The sequence below is a fragment of the Schistocerca serialis genome, chromosome 2, assembly GCF_023864345.2.
Source record: "Schistocerca serialis cubense isolate TAMUIC-IGC-003099 chromosome 2, iqSchSeri2.2, whole genome shotgun sequence".
In the NCBI taxonomy this organism is placed as follows: Eukaryota; Metazoa; Arthropoda; class Insecta; order Orthoptera; family Acrididae; genus Schistocerca; species Schistocerca serialis.
In genome coordinates this window covers 426,793,094-426,812,245 of record NC_064639.1, presented here as the reverse complement: position 1 = coordinate 426,812,245, position 19,152 = coordinate 426,793,094, and the positions used below count along the sequence as shown (strand labels likewise).

The 19,152-nt window shown below is 41.0% G+C and overlaps 1 protein-coding gene across 1 annotated transcript in view; it reads right to left on the bottom strand.

Moving 5' to 3' along the window:
• Positions 1-19,152, bottom strand: part of LOC126456036 (uncharacterized) — a 164,263-nt gene that overhangs the window by 43,814 nt on the left and 101,297 nt on the right. The gene's annotated exons all lie outside the window — the stretch shown is intronic.

Below are 19,152 nucleotides of genomic sequence, written 5' to 3'. Positions count from 1 at the left end.
TTCGGCCCTTAATTACGAATACTGGGCTCGGTCTTCCTGCAGGACGCCGCTCGCCATACCGCAGCAAAGTCGTCTGCTTGGTCCGTATCGGTGATAGCAGAGGTTACCATTATGCGTTAATACTGTCTGTTAGTTGGCGTTCGTGCTTAAAAAAGCTTCTTTGCTGATATACGAGTTTTTTGAGTGCCGCTCAATGACTTGGCTGATGTTTTTGTGCAGACGCTGTGGCAAGTACACTGAGGTAACAATAGTCATAGGATATCTACTAATATTGTGTCCGACCTCCTTTTGCCTGCAGTAGTGCTGAAATTTGACATGGCATTGACTCAACAAGTCATTGGAAGTCCTCTGCTGAGTTACTGAGCCATGCAGCCTCTATAGGTGTCTATAACTGCGAAAATGTTGCCGGTGCAGGATTTTGTGCATGAACTAATCTCTCCATTATGTCCTATAAATGCTCGGTGGGATTCATGTCGAGCGATCTGTATGGTCAAATCATTCACTCGAATTGTTCAGACTGTTTCTCAAAGCAGTGGAGAACAATTGTGGCCGACTACATGTCTCATTATCATCCATATAAATTCCATAATTCTTTCGGCGCATGAAGCCCATGATTGGCTGAAAATAGTCTCGGTTGTTTCAGTTGGACCAGAGGACCTGGTCATTTCCTTGTAAATACAGCCGCTTCCGGGCGGGAACTAAGCAGCAGGACGTTGTTATCAGGAGAAAGAAAACTGACGTTCTACCGATCGGAGCGTGGAATGTCAGATCGCTTATTCGGGCAGGTAGGTTAGAAAATTTTAAAAAGGAAATGGATAGATAGGTTAAACTTAGATATAGTGGGAATTAACGGACTTCGGTGGCAGGAGGAACAAGACTTCTGGTCAAGGTTATAAACATAAAATCAAATAGGGGTAACGCAGGAGTAGGTTTAATACTGAATAGGAAAATAGGAATGCAGGTAAGCTACTACAAACAGCATAGTGAACGCATTATTGTGGCCAAGATAGACACGAAGTCGACGCCTACCACAGTAGTACAAGTTTATATGCCAACTAGCTCCACAGATGACGAAGAGATTGATGAAATGTATGATGAGATAAAAGAAATTATTCAGATAGTGAAGGGAGTCAAAAATTTAATTGTCATGGGTGACTAGAACTCGATAGTAGGAAAAGGGAGAGAAGGAAACGTAGTAGGTGAATATGGAATGGGATTAAGGAATGAAAGAGGAAGCCGTCTGGTAGAATTTTGCACAGAGCATAACTTAATCATACCTTACACTAGGTTCAAGAATCATAAAAGTAGGTTGTATACATGGAAGAAGCATGGAGATACTGGAAGGTCTCAGATAGATATAATGGTAAGACAGAGATTCAGGAACGAGGCTTTAAACTGTAAGAAATTTCCAGGGGCAGATGTGGACTCTGACCACAATCTATTGGTTATGAACTGTAGATTAAAACGGAACAAACTGCAAAAAGGTGGGAATTTGAGGAGATGGGACCTGGATAAACTGAAAGAACCAGAGGTTGTAGAGAGCTTCAGGGAGAGCATTAGGGAACGATTGACAAGAATGGGGGAAAGAAATACAGTAGAAGAAGAATGGGTAGCTTTGAGAGATGAAATAGTGAAGGTAGCAGAGGATCAAGTAGGTAAAAACACGAGGGCTAGTAGAAATCCTTGGGTAACAGAAGAGATATTGAATTTAACTGATGAAAGGAGAAAATATATAAAATACAGTAAATTAAGCAGGCAAAAAGGAATACAAAAGTCTCAAAAATGAGATCGACAGGAAGTGCAAAATGGCTAAGCAGGGATAGCTAGAGAACAAAAGTAATAATGTAGAGATGCATATCACTAGGGGTAAGATACATACTGCCTACAGGAAAATTAAAGAGACCTTTGGAGAAAAGAGAACCACTTGCATGAATATCAAGAGCTCAGATGGAAACCCAATTCTAAGCAAAGAAGGGAAAGCAGAAAGGTGGAAGGAGTAGATAGAGGGTCTATAAAAGGGCAATGTTCTTCGGGACAATATTATAGAAATGGAAGAGAATGTAGATGAAGATGAAATAGGAGATATGTTACTCCGTGAAGAGTTGGACAGAGCATTGAAAGACCTAAGCCGAAACAAGGCCCCGTGAGTAGACAACATTCCATTAGAACTACTGACGGCCTTGGGAGAGCCAGTCCTGACAAAACTCTACCATCTAGTGAGCAAGATGTATGAGACAGGCGAAATACCCTCAGACTTCAAGAAGAATATAATAATTCCAATCCCAAAGAAAGCAGGTGTTGACAGATGTGAAAATTACCGAACTGCCAGTTTAATAAGCCACAGCTGCAAAATACTAACACGAATTCTTTACAGACGAATGGAAAAACTGGTAGAAGCCGACCTCGGGGAAGATCAGTTCGGATTCCGTAGAAATGTTGGAACACGTGAGGCAAAACTGACCCTACGACTTATCTTAAGAAATAGATTAAGGAAAGGCAAACCTACGTTTCTAGCATTTGTAGACGTAAAGAAAGCTTTTGACAATGTTTACTGGAATACTCTCTTTCAAATTCTGAATGTGAGAGGGGTAAAATACAGGGAGCGAAAGGCTATTTACAATTTGTACAGAAACCAGATGGCAATTATAAGAGTCGAGGGACATGAAAGGGAAGCAGTGGTTGGGAAGGGTGTGAGACAGTTTTGCAGCCTTTCTCCGATGTTATTCAATCTGTATATTGCGCAAGCAGTAAAGGAAACAAAAGAAAAATGCGGAGTAGGAATTAAAATCCATGGAGAAGAAGTAAAAACTTTGAGGTTCGCCGATGATATTGTAATTCTGTCAGAGACAGCAAAGGACCTGGAAGAGCAGCTGAACAGTATGGCCAGTGTCATGAAAGGAAGATATAAGATGGACGTCTACAGAAGTAAAACGAGGATAATGGAATGTGGTCGAATTAAATCTGGTGATGCTGGGGGAGTTAGATTAGGAAATGAGAGGCTTAAAGTAGTAAATGAGTTTTGCTGTTTGGGGAGCAAAATAACTGATGATGGTCGAAGTAGAGAGGATATAAAATGTAGACTGTCAATGGCAAGGAAAGCGTTTCTGAAGAAGAGAAATTTGTTAACATCGAGTAAAGATTTAAGTGTCAGGAAGCCGTTTCTGAAAGTATTTGTATGGAGTGTAGCCACGTATGGAAGTGACACATGGACGATAAGTAGTTTAGACAAGAAGAGAATAGAAGCTTTCGAAATGTGGTGCTACAGAAAAATGCTGAAGATTAGATGTGTAGATCACATGACTAATGAGGAGGTACTTAAAAGAATACTAGGGAGTAACCAATTTTGAAATCTGTGAGCGCTACCGAACTGTAATCTTCAGAGAAGTAATATTATCTTTGTTGCTAGCAGAAATAGTTATTCCAGGCATGGACAACAGCATGTTGTTTGTTAGTTGAATGTGTTGCAATATACTGTCCAGTTAAAATATTTCATCGTTAAAAGGATGTAAATTCGTTTACACTGTGTTTTTAGCTTGGTTAACCGTCATAAAATTTTACCAAAGTTATCAATTGCAGGTAAGTGTTTTAAAATTCAAGTTTGTTATAATTGTGTGAGATATAATTGTAATTAACATTTCATGGGGATTTTCACATTAAAAAATTGTAATAAACAGATTGTCACTAAGAAGTCTTTAAAATTATATTAAAGAGTTGAAACTGGGCACTGAAATTGCAATAAATGCAATGTGTTTTAAATGAATATGTCACGACCACTTTAACCTAGCCCTTCCACTCACTAAAACTCTTACATTAACGACACGGTGAACTAGATCAAGGAAGTTCGTTCATTCGATCTTTCTCAAACTTTGGTAAACATTTATATGAAGTTCTGGTTACATGTTATAGCCCTTACAAATTCTGAAACGTACTGGGAGATTAAAACTGTCTGTCGAGTCCAGACTCGAGCTCGGGATCTTTGGAAACGTCCCGAGTTCCAGTCTCGGTCCGGCACCTAGTTTTAATCTGCCAGGAAGTTTCAGGGCACAATCCACTGGAGAGGGAAAATTTCAATCCTTTAAATTCTGCTTGCTTTCATGTGATGTTTTCCTCTAATTTTAGCAGTTCTGATTATCACAACAGTCATCTTCAATTTAATTTAATCATCTTTTCAGTTGCTACGAATGACTATTCAAGCACAAGATTTGAAAAACACATCATATCGCGATGAAGAAGGCTATTATGATTTAGTTCTGTTTTTAGTCATGTATATTCACGCTACAGAATGGTACAACAGTCACATTCAGACTTTGAAATATTCCTGACTTTTCTAGATAAGTATTTATCAAAATTACCAAGCTCGGCTACTGTTCTCCGTCGCGATATAATATCGTTTCTTTCTTGTCGTATCTCTAGTAACTTTCGTACTATTTGGGGACATCGTTCCTGACGAAATTTCCTCAAATGATTTTGTGTTTTCTCTATGAACGAAGCTGCTATTGTGGAAAGAAGTTAAGAACAACAAACTACTGGCTATTTCGCGAAGCAGCGAGCTAAGCTATTTGGGCGGTGTAATTACATCTTATAGAAGTTGCAATCCTAGTTGTCGGTGTTACTGAATAGCGTGCAGGTGTGCTGTGAAGAGGCGGTTATTTAGAAGGAAGGGAGTAAGTGGGTGCTTCGTCGCTGTATTGTAACAGAGCTCCGCTGCAGTGGCCATTAGCGCTAATTACGTTGCAGAGCTTCTGAAGGCCCGCAGGAAGTGACTCTTTAATGACACTCTGCTGACTCCGTCAGCTTGCAAAGGTATGCAGGTGCTTTGAAGGTGAAGTCTGTATGATCGTTAGATGAGAAAGTTAAGTGCAGAAGCACATTGCAAAGCTAAACATCGAAACTTACACTACAAATGAACATTGGGTACTTACGTTAATGTAACGGCTTGCAATGTAAGATGGTTGCAGTTCACATTTTATTTTTTTCATATAAATAAAATTTGTTTTTAATAGAACGTTAGAAGATTGAAAAAGAGATAGTTGTGCTTCTTGTATGATTAGATTTTCTGAATTCAGAAAAAAATTATATGCTTTGAATCAGTGTAAACACTGCGTAACTGCGGAATAGTGAAGTTAAATATGGCTAAAGGCGAGAACTACACACATCAAAAACGTTTTCCATCACCTCGGTTCCGATAGTTCCGGAACCTGTACAGCAAATTGGAATAGAGATAAACACAAAAATCATTTTCAACCTTTTTATTGCTCATGAAAACCACACATTGCATGTTGTGCCACCGTACAGCGAGATCTTCAGAGGTACTGGTTCAGATTGCTGTACATACCATTACCTCTAATACCCAGTAGTACGTCCTCTTGCATTGATGCATGCATGTATTCGTCGTGGCATACTATCCACAAGTTCATCAAGGCACTGTTGGTCCAGATTGTCCCACTCCTCAACGGTGATTCGGCGTAGATGCCTCAGAGTGGTTGGTGGATCACGTCGTCCATAAACAGCTCTTTCCAATCTATCCCAGGCATGTTCGATAGTGTTCATATCTGGATAACATTTTGGCCACTCTAGTCGAGCGATGTCGTCATCCTGAAGGAAGCCACTCACAAGATGTGTACGATGGGGACGCGAATTGTCGTCCATGAAGACGAATATCTCGCCAATACGCTGCCGACGTGGTTGCACTGTCAGTCGGACGATCGCATTCACTTGTCGTTCAGCCATTACAGGGCCATCCATGACCACCAGCGGTGTACGTCGGCCCCACATAATGCCACCCCAAAACAGCAGGGAACCTCCATCTTGCTGCACTCCCTGGATAGTGTGTCTAAGGCGTTCAGCCCGACCGGGTTGTCACCAAACACGTCTCCGAAGGGTGTCTGGTTGAAGGCATATGCGACACTCATCGGTGAAGAGAACTTGATGCCAATCTTAGAGTGGTCCATTCGGCATGTTGTTGGGCCTCTCGGTACCGCGCTGCACGGTGTCGTGGTTGCAAAGATGGACACGGCCATGAACGTCGGGAGTGAAGTTGCGCATCATGCAGCCTACTGCGAACAGTTTGAGTCATAATAAGACGTCCTGTGGCTGCATGAAAAGCATTATTCGACATGGTGACTTTGCTGTCAGGTTTCCCCCAAGCCATAATCGGTAGGTAGCGGTGATCCACTGCAGTAGTAGCCCTTGGGTGGCCCGAGCGAGGTATGTCATCGACAGTTCCTGTCACTCTGTATCTCGTCCATGTTCGAACAACATCGCTTTGGTTCACTCCGAGACGCCTGGAGACTTCCCTTGTTGAGAGCTCTTTCTGACACAAAGTAACAATGCGGACGCAATCGAGCCGCGGTATTGCCCGTCTAAGCATGGTTGAAGTACAGACAACACGAGCTGTATACCTCATTCCTGGTGGAATGACTGAAACTGATCAGTTGTTGGACCCCCTCCGTCTAATAGGGGCTGCTCATGCATGGTTGTTTACATCTTTGGGTTTAGTGACATATCTGAACAGACACAGGGACTGTGTCTGTGATGCAATATGCACAGTCAACGTCTATCTTCAGGAGTTCTGTGAAATGGGGTGATGCAACACTTTTTTTGATGTGTGTATTTTCGTGTAGTCAATACGAAAAAGGAGTAATTAACACATATATTATAGGTAACCACTACTCAAAGAGTATTGATTCAAGCAGGTGTCGTGCAGATCAGTTCCCATATGCCTTTGAATGTGAATTATTACTGCAGAATACTTCCCCTGTAATATTAAGAGTTTACAGGTTCCTACTAGGAAACTTTCAACCATTTACAAGAAATTTTGATTCGTTGTCGTGATAATTGTCAGACCAGAAGAAGAAGTCAACTGTTTGTTAATGTTGTTATCTAATTTTATTGCATTAAGGATTCTCTCAAAGATACAGAGATGGAAATATTATTTATCTGCTGCAATCAGATTTCAGCAGTGAAGATTTAAGCTTGTGTATGGCAAGAAAGCGTAGCATTCACTAATAACATTTTCATAGCCGTTGCTCATGATTAAAAAGTATGCATTATTTGTGTACTAACTTACCACGATGGCAAGTAATATAGGAATTAGTACTGCGACACATATGTACGAGTCAGTGAGATTAAATGACTCCAGGACAAAATGCTTTATTTATAATGTAATGAAAGTGGAGTTGGGTTAGGTACACATGAAAGAGATGTCAGCTTCAAATATAATGTATTTGGGAAGGAATGTATATCAGTATCTGGAAGTAGCTTTCCTAAAAAATTGTACAAAAATCATATAAAATGGAAAAGTAAATATACATAATGTATAGAACCAGTATATGTTAGGTATCACTCACATTGTACAAAAATTATTGTACTATTTTTGAAAAAAGTTACTGAAAGTTCCAGAAGTATATGTAAAATGGCATTATACTCATATACCTTAACATATACAAATACATAAAGTAACATAAACGAATAATGCCAACAACAGAATTGAAACCATATGAAAGGTAGTAAACTGTGATACAGAGCTAATAGCAAATGCACTAGATAGTATCATACTTAAACTAAATGTCTGTACTGTAACTGGTATTTCAGAAGTGGCAATGAACTTAAAAAATTCATTAAAAGTATGGCTAAATAATTCACCTAAAAAGCTAGTGGCTTCAGTGGAAATTTTATTAAAAACTTGATGCATGTTTTAGTAGTGCCAACTTCTTACATAAAAATTAACATAACTATAAGAGAACACAATATCAAAAGCTTCAGTTTTAAATACAGTTATGAATAGCTGTTGTAATTTAAAAAGTATATTTGCTTTGTGGCTATTACAACTTTTTTATAAGAAAAAGCCAATAGGAAAAATCTAAATGGCTCTGGCATCATCATGTAACTGAGTGAAAATTATTTGCTGTCTGATGCTACAAATCTAGTGTAATGTAGCCTGTTAATTGTGATCTTACTTTACACATCTGGAGATTATTTGATATAATGTTGTTACATGTGATGCTCTTGTAGTCTTGAGTCATTTTACATTTATGTTTCACCAAGTGTATAATAAGACTGAGATATACTGCTTGTACAGGATTAATGACAGTGTGACATAAATCATAAAAAATTTTATTCTGTAATCTGAAGATGGCTAACAACTTACAGTGAAATTAGTAATCAGCAGAAGTAATAAATTGTGATCTTGAGTGGGATTAAGGATTTTTCTGAATCCAATAAATGATGTAAAATATATAAGCAATTATCATCCAATTTCCTTACAAACATTTTTGAAATATATGCATGAGTTATGTGTTCAAGACTAAGGTCACTTTAACATAGAGATAATTCCCTCAGGGCAACACAGCTTGGGTAACAGAAGGTCTGTTCACCTCAAAATGCCAATAAAACGTCTACTCAGCATATATCAGAAAACTTACACAATGAAAGTCTGTTGTTAACGTTATCTAGTGAAGGGATCTGAGATTATGACATTCTTCCAAGAAACAGGCATGTATGAACATCCATCATATGTGATAAAGTTAATGCATAAAACACTTTTTAATGGTTAAAACAATGTTGGAAGGGGAGATGGTTCACTGACTGGTGATTAATCATGAATGATGTTTCACAAGATTTGCTATGTGTTTACTCCTGTTCTAGATATATGAAAGATACTTCAAGTAGGCATGATACTCTTTGTAGATGACAGAAATGTGATTACTAACCCAATCAGATAGAAATTGCTAATAATATTTTTCAAATAATTGGTGAGTGGTTCTCCACAGGTTATTTCAACTTAATTTCAGGGAAACGCTGTGTATGCAATTTTTTACGACAAACAGTAACCATTAAAAATAATCTAGCACATAAATATGAGTCAATCAATGTTTCGGAATGTTTCGATCTTTTAGATGTTCTTATTGATAAAAATCTGAAGAGCATCAAATATATTAACAAGCTCCTCAATCAGCTAAGTTCCATAGTCTCAGCGTTTACAATTTTTCATGCTAATGAAATCTGCCATAAGAAACCTAATGAATCTGAGATTAATTGAAATGAGTGTAGCTACAGCATTAGAATAAAAAATTACGATTATTCATTACCAAGTATGTCAGTGACTTGGAAAGAAGTTCAACATGAAGGAAAACATATCTTAGATCATTTGCCCTGTAACATAAAATGTGTGTCAAACAGCTCGGAAAATTTCAAATCGGCTGAGAAACCATTTATTCTGGACTAATTGTATTTTGTTCACAAATATAAGATCAAATGCTACTAGCATTTGTAGCGTAAGATACAATGGTAATTACCATGCTATTATATTTCTATTTATTTGATAATGTTAGTAGTGACAAACACCATTATATGTAAGCCAAACAAATCATGTATACATAGCCTGCAACTGACATGTTCCGCTTTTCTCTCTCTTAATAAAATATAGAAATCGTAGGTACCATTCCTACTTTTTAGTTAATAGTTCAGTCAATTACCTCAGATTAAGTATTTTGCAGAGTCTCTTACAATGGATTGGAGCTCTCACACCTCATAATATAAATATACTTCATCATTATGATGATAATCTTTTAGCTGTCATCCACTGCTGAAAGGGCATCCTCTAAATTTTTCCATCATCATTGATACATATAGAAGTAGCCACTATATGTATTCTAATTCCATCTACTGCACTTACTATTATGATGTCAGCTCCATTATTTCTTATCTCTTGGATGTCAGCAAAGAAAATATTTCATTCATTTACCATTCCATTCACTTCACTGATCTCTTGTTTATGCTTCTGTATTTTCTAGCCATATCCATTCTGCACCCCTGAACTGATCACTAAAGAATTCGAAGTTACTCAATAATTTCAAAATAAAAAGCCATTGCTCTCTAGTAAAATATATTTACTGTTAGGTTTTGGCTTAAATATGTTGGAGTCTTCACTGTGAAAACTATAGTTTAAGAAATGCACTCCAGTTTTATTTTGATGGGTTTATTCCTTTTGCAGAGGTTTCAATCAATGTCTTCAACTTCTCCAAATATAAAAACTTGTCAGATGGATCTATGACATTATTGATAATTTGCATGATTGAAGTGCTTATGCATGATTTTAGTCTCACTGTGATTAGTTTGCAGACCTATTTTCAAAAATTCTATTTTGGCAGCAAAATGAAGGAGAGTCAAGTGTACATCACTGCCATTTATTGCTTTTCTTTTTTTCTGGTTTCAGGACTGAAAGTTCCTTTAGTTTGGCTGAGAATAATTTTAAATATATGGAGACTTGCGCCTGAGTATTCATTTCTGAATTTACTGTTATTCTGATGATGTCTAATGGAATGTTTAACATTGTATATTTTATTTATTGTACAAAAAATGTTGAATTAATGTCATCTTTCTCAAGAGTTGGTAAATCAGATTTTGTTGATCAGAATAAATGAATATGACAAAAAGTGATAAATCGTACTCATCTGTCACTGTGCGGGATTAGCCAAGCTGTCTTATGCGCTGCAGTCGCAGACTGTGTGGCTGGTCCTGGCGGAGGTTCGAGTCATCCCTCGGGCATGGGTGTGTGTGTTTGTCCTTAGGATAATTTAGGTTAAGTAGTGTGTAAGCTTAGGGACTGATGACCTTAGCAGTTAAGTTCCATAAGATTTCACACACATTTGAACATTTTTTTTGTACTCATCAGTCCATTTCGTTTCGTTCCACTGTTCTACATTAATTTCTAAAATCAACTTCTTTTTGATTAATTAAATCTCTATGTTTTTGTAATGCTGTTGATGATATTTATGTGATTGTATTGCATATTATGTAGAGTATTACTCTACATATGAAATTTGACTGACATACATCCTTTCTGTGGCTCCAGAATTGTTTCTGAGTACTGTGTCTTACGCCTATAACTGTATTAACATAGCTCAACGAACGACTTAGATGATTTACCAACTCGAATTTTGTAACATTGAATTTTAATGGTCCATTGCTGCCAATTACGGTTATTTTTCTAAAGTACTTTCATATTAGTTCCAAGCAAGCAATCGCTTTTTAATTGTGATTTTATGTAAGACATGTTTTGTTTAAAACCTTTCTTTTCTTCATAAGGGAAGGTAGGATCTGATATGTAATTTTCCATAATGTCCAATCTTTTTACAAAGTCTTTTTTAGAACATCTCTTTATGAAATCGTAGAGGTCTTTTGTTGTCATAATTTTGGCTTTCTAATGACCTAGGATAAAAACAAAATGCTTCCAGAATTCATCTCGGAGATGACATTTTTATAGCTGACAATTCATTAATGTAGAACGATCGTACAAAATCAAATTTCGGTACTACGCGGCTGCTTTTTTAAATTTCCAGTAGAAGAGAGATTTTGTCAGACTGTATTGGCAAATATGCAGGAAACACACTGAATTATAACACAACGAATGATTAATAATAAAAGTAGTAAATAAAATGAATGAAAATAATTATAAATAACGGCACCTACCGGAATCTTCGGAATCCATTTTCCTTTTCACCACATTTCAGTAAAAACACATCTTAACACATTGGCAAACGCAGAGTGATTTTAAGCCAGTAGAGGAGCTTCAGATACACTGCAAGCAATGCGTAAATACAGGCTACCTCTGCTGCATATCAGTGCACAATAAGGAAATAAAACAGTCTCAGTAATGACGGATATTTCATACTACCGCGGGAAGTTATGCATTCAGGAAATTATTCAGATTTTAAAAGTGAAATTTGGCTAGCTTTTAGGGCAAAATACATCTATGCTCAGCAGTGCGCTGCAAAAGGAGTAGTGTGTTTCTGGCATGGGGCGGTGGGGAAAGGGGGGCGTGGGGAGGGGAGGGGAGTGTTGAAACCCACATAGGAACTTTCGGGAATACGATCTCGTTTTGCTGCCAGGCCACTTGGAGAACTGCAAGTTGACCATCCATCAAACTATGCAACTATCAACTTAGTTTCTTATTAGGTGATTTTTAGTGTTCCCTACTGGTTTTCGTTTCGTAGCAAACAACAGCTAGTTTCATCGCACTGTACGGGTACGACTTCTTCCGCGTATTACACGCTTTGAATTGTATTGCGAATTGCTGCTCGTATTCTGCTTCATTTTTACTCGTATCTGAGCCGTGCAAGGTTCGTGTTCCCGCCATCATCTATTTAACATCCTGTTTTTAACGTACGTCCACCTCAATACGTTGATTTAAATTACTACTGTCACTGAGTTGCTGCTTTGCCTAACCATGAGCGGTGTTAGCAGCGCGTATCGTTATATCCCCTCTCGTAGTATCTTTGTTCGACTGCTATTACTTCGCGGTCGTTATCTGTTGTAGACCAGTTCGGGTTGCGAGTTCGGGTCGAGAGTCAGTTGGAACGCTTCTGAAGCCCAGACCGGACCTGCCAGTCGGGGAGTTGCAATGCGGCACTAGTGCAGTCGAGCTGGAACAGCATTGAGGTCTGCGTCGACATGGCTCGTCCGACCATTGCCGCCACGCATCACTTGAGCTGGGCCGTGGTCTTGGTGGATCATCGGTCGGTCGTCCTACCGGACGACGCTTTTTGGCTCGCCGATCGTTCATGAGTCATCTGTGTCTATGTCCATAGACTTCCGATTTGTCTTCGTGCGTACTTAGTTACTGTTGTGTATTGTTCAGGTCTTCTTGCAAGTGTTTGTCAGATTGTGTGTGTAGTTGGCGTTATTTCCACTGACGACGATTTTAAATGTGGTTGGCATTCTGAGGCGAGACGGTCGGTTGCTGCGGACCAGGGAAGTTATCTCCTCCGGCTGCAGTCGGCCGGGTCCACTGGCGGTCCCTGCGCAGTGTCCTAGCGTGTCTGGAGCTGTCCGATCGCTACGAGCTTCGTGGTTCACCGACGCCAGAAGACTTCGACAGCTGCGGCCAGCGACAATACCGACGGCAGCTGAGTCTTGCAGTACCACCAGCGACGGCGCTGTCGCTGGGCGGTGTGGCCCTTCTGTCTCCGCGACTGCAACGCATGCGCGGCAGTACTATCAGCGAACTATATAAGACGGAGCGGAGAACGTCTTCGTCAGTCCTTGTTCGGCTCACCTGAAGGTGTCTGGCAGTTGACCAGCCGAAATATCGTACAATGAAGTTTACGGCGACCGGCTGCAAACCCGACATCTTTCTGAACGGCATGTAATGTGTTTTTTCAAAGTTTAGTGACAAAGAATTGGCTAGGAACCGGTGATCAATGTCCAAAAATACACTCCTGGAAATTGAAATAAGAACACCGTGAATTCATTGTCCCAGGAAGGGGAAACTTTATTGACACATTCCTGGGGTCAGATACATCACATGATCACACTGACAGAACCACAGGCACATAGACACAGGCAACAGAGCATGCACAATGTCGGCACTAGTACAGTGTATATCCACCTTTCGCAGCAAAGCAGGCTGCTATTCTCCCATGGAGACGATCGTAGAGATGCTGGATGTAGTCCTGTGGAACGGCTTGTCATGCCATTTCCACCTGGCGCCTCAGTTGGACCAGCGTTCATGCTGGACGTGCAGACCGCGTGAGACGACGCTTCATCCAGTCCCAAACATGCTCAATGGGGGACAGATCCGGAGATCTTGCTGGCCAGGGTAGTTGACTTACACCTTCTAGAGCACGTTGGGTGGCACGGGATACATGCGGACGTGCATTGTCCTGTTGGAACAGCAAGTTCCCTTGCCGGTCTAGGAATGGTAGAACGATGGGTTCGATGACGGTTTGGATGTACCGTGCACTATTCAGTGTCCCCTCGACGATCACCAGTGGTGTACGGCCAGTGTAGGAGATCGCTCCCCACACCATGATGCCGGGTGTTGGCCCTGTGTGCCTCGGTCGTATGCAGTCCTGATTGTGGCGCTCACCTGCACGGCGCCAAACACGCATACGACCATCATTGGCACCAAGGCAGAAGCGACTCTCATCGCTGAAGACGACACGTCTCCATTCGTCCCTCCATTCACGCCTGTCGCGACACCACTGGAGGCGGGCTGCACGATGTTGGGGCGTGAGCGGAAGACGGCCTAACGGTGTGCGGGACCGTAGCCCAGCTTCATGGAGACGGTTGCGTATGTTCCTCGCCGATACCCCAGGAGCAGCAGTGTCCCTAATTTGCTGGGAAGTGGCGGTGCGGTCCCCTACGGCACTGCGTAGGATCCTACGGTCTTGGCGTGCATCCGTGCGTCGCTGCGATCCGGTCCCAGGTCGACGGGCACGTGCGCCTTCCGCCGACCACTGGCGACAACATCGATGTACTGTGGAGACCTCACGCCCCACGTGTTGAGCAATTCGGCGGTACGTCCACCCGGCCTCCCGCATGCCCACTATACGCCCTCGCTCAAAGTCCGTCAACTGCACATACGGTTCACGTCCGCGCTGTCGCGGCATGCTACCAGTGTTAAAGACTGCGATGGAGCTCCGTATGCCACGGCAAACTGGCTGACACTGACGGCGGCGGTGCACAAATGCTGCGCAGCTAGCGCCATTCGACGGCCAACACCGCGGTTCCTGGTGTGTCCACTGTGCCGTGTGTGTGATCATTGCTTGTACAGCCCTCTCGCAGTGTCCGGAGCAAGTATGGTGGGTCTGACACACCGGTGTCAATGTGTTCTTTTTTCCATTTCCAGGAGTGTATTTTATTAGCTGATATTTCCAAGACTACACATGATTTGCTATTTATTGCAATGTTTGTATCATCGGCAAACGAAACAAACTACGCATCTGGTAATGTTACTGATGAAAGGTCATCGATATACACAAGAAAAAGTAACGGCTCTAAGATGGAACCTTGTGGGACCTCACATGTAATTAGTTCCCTGATAGCTTAATGCATGTCTCTTTTCTAATAACACCCTTTGTTTCCTGCCAGGATACTATAGTGTGAACAAGATTCCACCATATTGCTTGCTACTGCGTTTAGTAAACTCTAGTAATAAAGAAGTCAACAGTAGATCCAGTGATGAAAGCATAAGAGTGTGTGTTATTTGGTTTCAAGTTTTCTTTGGAGTGGGAGGATAAGTGTAGTATACTGTTTTCTACTAAAATGTACTCGTATTGTTTGTAGTACCTATTAATAACGTGTGAACGCATTTGCGTAACTACTGCTACATTTTTTGCATTTGCAACTAACAATACCCTAGTCTCTAAAGTTACAAGGCATTCTCAGTGGAAAGAAGCAATACCATTGAAAGCAGAAGTAACTAACTTGAATAACAATTCTGTCAAACCTGCCCTCGTGGAGTTTTCTATTAAATGCAAGGAAGCATGAAAAATGGATGTGACCTAAAACAAAGATTCGTAAGCAGGAAAAAATGTACTTGAGTCCACAGAATACTACGTTGTAAAATCTGTTTTATATAAAACAGAAACATATATGGAATCATATACTGCAAAAATTATGCATGTGAAAATACAATGAGCTGACAAAAGTCAGGGGATACCTCCTGATATCGTGTCGGTTCTCTTTTTACCCAGCGTAGTGCAGCATCTCGACATGGCATGGACTCAACAAGTCACTGGATATGCCCAGCAGAAATACTGAGCGTCTTTAACTGCGAAAGTGTTGCCAGTGCAGGATTTTGTGCACGAACTGACTTCTGGGTAATGTCCCATAAATGCTCGTCGGATTCATGTCCGGCCCCTTGGATGGCCAAATCATTCGTTCAGATTGTCCAGAATGTTCATCAAACCAATCGCGAACAATTGTGGCCCAGTGACATATTGCATTGTCACCCATAAAAATTCCATCGTTATTTGGAAACATGAAGTCTATGAATGGCTCCATATGGTTTCCAAGTAGCCGAACAGAACCATTATCAGTCAATTATCGATTCAGTTGGACCAGACGATCCAGTCCATTCCATGTAAACACAGCCCACACCATTATTGAATTGCCACCAGTTTGCACTGTGCTTTGTTGATTAGTTGGGTCCATGGCTTCGTGCGGTTTGCGCCACATTCGAATCCCACCATCAGCACTTAGCAACTGAGGTCGGGACTCATCTGACCGGACAACAGTTTCCCGTCCGATATGGTCACGAGCCCAGACGAGACGCCTTGGGCGATGTCGTGCTGTTAGCAAAGGCGCTCGAGTCCGTCGTCTGCTGCCACAGCCCATTAACGCCAAATTTCGCCGCACTGTCGTTACGGAAACGTTCGTCGTAGGTCCCACACTGATTTCTGCGGTCATTTCACGCAGTGTTGATTGTCTGTTAGTATTGACAACTCTACGGAAACGCTCTCTGTCATTAAGTGCTCTGTCCATGGGGAGAGATAATGCGTGAAATCTGGAATTGTCGGCGCATTCTTGACTCTGTGGATCTCGAAATATCGAATTCCCTAACGATTTACGAAATCGAATGTCCCGTGCTCTAGCCCCAGCTAACATTCCGAGTTCAGAATATGATAATTCCCGTCCTGCGGCCATATATCATGTCGGAAAACTTTTCTCAGGAATCATCTGAGTACAAATGACAGTTCCGCCAAAACACGGCCATGATATACCCTGTGTACGTGATACTACGGTCATCTGTATTTTTTCATATCGCCATCCCATGACTTTTGTTATCTCAGTGTAAAGCAGAATACGAGCAACACACGTATAAGTCGTAACCAGGAAAATAATGTGATGCAAACCAATTTCTTATCAGATGTCTTTACGGTTTTGACATGCGCCAAGGTGAATTTTCTTCCACTTTATAATTGCCATACAGTCAAAATTACAATATTTGGTTTTACAAATAAATAATTTTATATGATAATGAGACCACGATGTGGTTCACAAAGTTTTCGATGAGTTTATACTCATCTAAATTACAATAAGTTAATCTTAAAGCTAAGAGAAAAAAAGTTGAAATTTTTCGAACATATTACTTCGCAGGATCACGAAAACGTTTCAGTTTCCAAGCACGTACCTTACTACTACACTACGAGACCAACACATAAAATATAAATGAAAAATATCGCGTATTTAGAATTGAAAATACGGGTTTTTGTGCCATACTTTCTCGTATTCGGAGTTCATTGCCAAGTCACTGCCGTTCTGTGCGTCCGTATTGTAACATTGGCCCTTGGTTATATTCTGGTGTCGCGTGGTTTTTGGCTGGGGCAACAAGAAACTGGTGGCAGGCTTCTCTCTCTTGGCCTGGCCTGTTCGAGTAGACAGTAACGAAGCTGTGGATGACTGGGGCGTGGTGTGAATCTGATGGGGAGGGTCATGGTGTGAGGCTCCAAGTGGCTCCTGACCGGAAGAGTGCATTCAGCATGTTGATTATGAGTTACTACGGTGGTTGTATGTAAGGGGAAATACTATCAATTGTTCGCGAAGTGCTGCTATAACTGATTTTCAACTTTTCCTTTAATATCTTGGTTTATGGAGTTCTTTTAAGATTCTTTCCGTCACCATGTAATTTTATTATCACTCCAAAGTTTTAATAATTTAAAACTTAAGCAGACATAACTAAATTTCATCTATTCCAAAGTGGAGTTTGAGATATTAGTTTCTATGGAGTGAGGTTTAGATTGTTTGTTTCCTAAATCGTTATGATTTATAAGGGTTGGGATGTAAATAAAGCTGCTAAATGGTTCTGGCGCTGCAGTCTGGAACCGCGAGACCGCTACAGTCGCAGGTTCGAATCCTGCCTCGGGTATGGATGTGTGTGATGTCCTTAGGTTAGTTAGGTTTAACTAGTTCTAAGTTCTAGGGGACTAATGACCTCAGCAGTTGAGTCCCATAGTGCTCAGAGCCATTTGAACCATTTTTTGCTAAATGGTTCAACAAATGTCCTTGGTCACAACCGAAACCAGCCTTCCGCTCTCCAGCTTACCTAATAGGTGTGTTACAAAGACAGCACTTTTATCTGAGGGGAATGTGTCTGACGAGTCAGCGAGCATACGCAGTAGTCTTGTGCAACAGAAGACACACAGGCTAATAGTGACATACAAGTTGCGAAGACGTTTCTAGATACGGCAGGATGTGTGTTAATGGCTGTATTTTGGATGCTTAGGGCACAGTTGAGCTGTAGGATTTGTTACACCTTGGCTGATCTTGCGTTGGATTTTTCTCCTCCCCTGGAATGTTCTCCGTAGCTGTGAAATGATGTTAAGGACAACATGTAATTCCTGATCGATCCATACCATACTGCGTCCAGCCATCAATAAACTAATCATCAGATAAGTTATAGTGTCAACCAAAAAGTATTCCCTGCTCCATTAAACCTACGACTGGTAACTGGTGTGGAAAGTAACTTCAGATGTTCAGTTCCAAGGGGCTGTTGCTTGACCTGGACTTAGCAGTCTTATAAAGGAGTGCCGTGAGTCTCAGCTCCTACCGAGTGCAGTAAGGCCTCCGCTTGTACTGCACCACGAGGAATGTCTCAGTTTAGCCAGTGAGTCCGAAGAGGATGGTATAAGAGGCTTACAGTATGACTAGCCCTACTTTTCTATCCCAGCTCTGCGGCGATTAAGACAAACCGTGCTTGGATTATCCTAGTGAGAAGCATTCTTTCTTCCCGTTTTTCTGAAAAGTTCTCGAAGTTTATGTCCCCAGCAAAAGCAGGGATGGCGCTCAGCCTGTACCTCGTTCTTACACTCGTGTTGTTTCGCAGCCTTTGGTACATATTCGTTAGGTTGCACATTCTTCGTTTATTTATTAATAAGATCGATTTCTGCCATTGAAATATTGTCGTAAGGAACTTTACTTGTGACCAGTAGGCTTCATTGGATGAATATCCGTATTGTAAAAAGCGATTATTATTAACAGATATTTCTTTAGCAAGATTGCTTAATACCCGCGTAAATAACAGTGCTTTATCTACATACCTCGCTGCTGACGTAACGGGCGTTCTCGTGTCTAGCCGCTGCGCCTCATACCATCCTCCACTGGCAACGCCATGTAGCACACCGCCTCCTTCAGCTAGCGTGGGAACTGAAATCTTACTCCCAACAGTGTCCATTCAGCAGTAAATCGACAGTACCGTTTTACTTATTGAACGCCACATGATATGTACATAAGCAATACAAAATTATAAAGATGGTTCAAAAATGGTTCAAATGGCTCTGAACACTATGGGACTTAACTGCTAAGGTCATCAATCCCCTAGAACTTAGAACTACTTAAACCTAACTAACCTAAGGACATCACAGACAT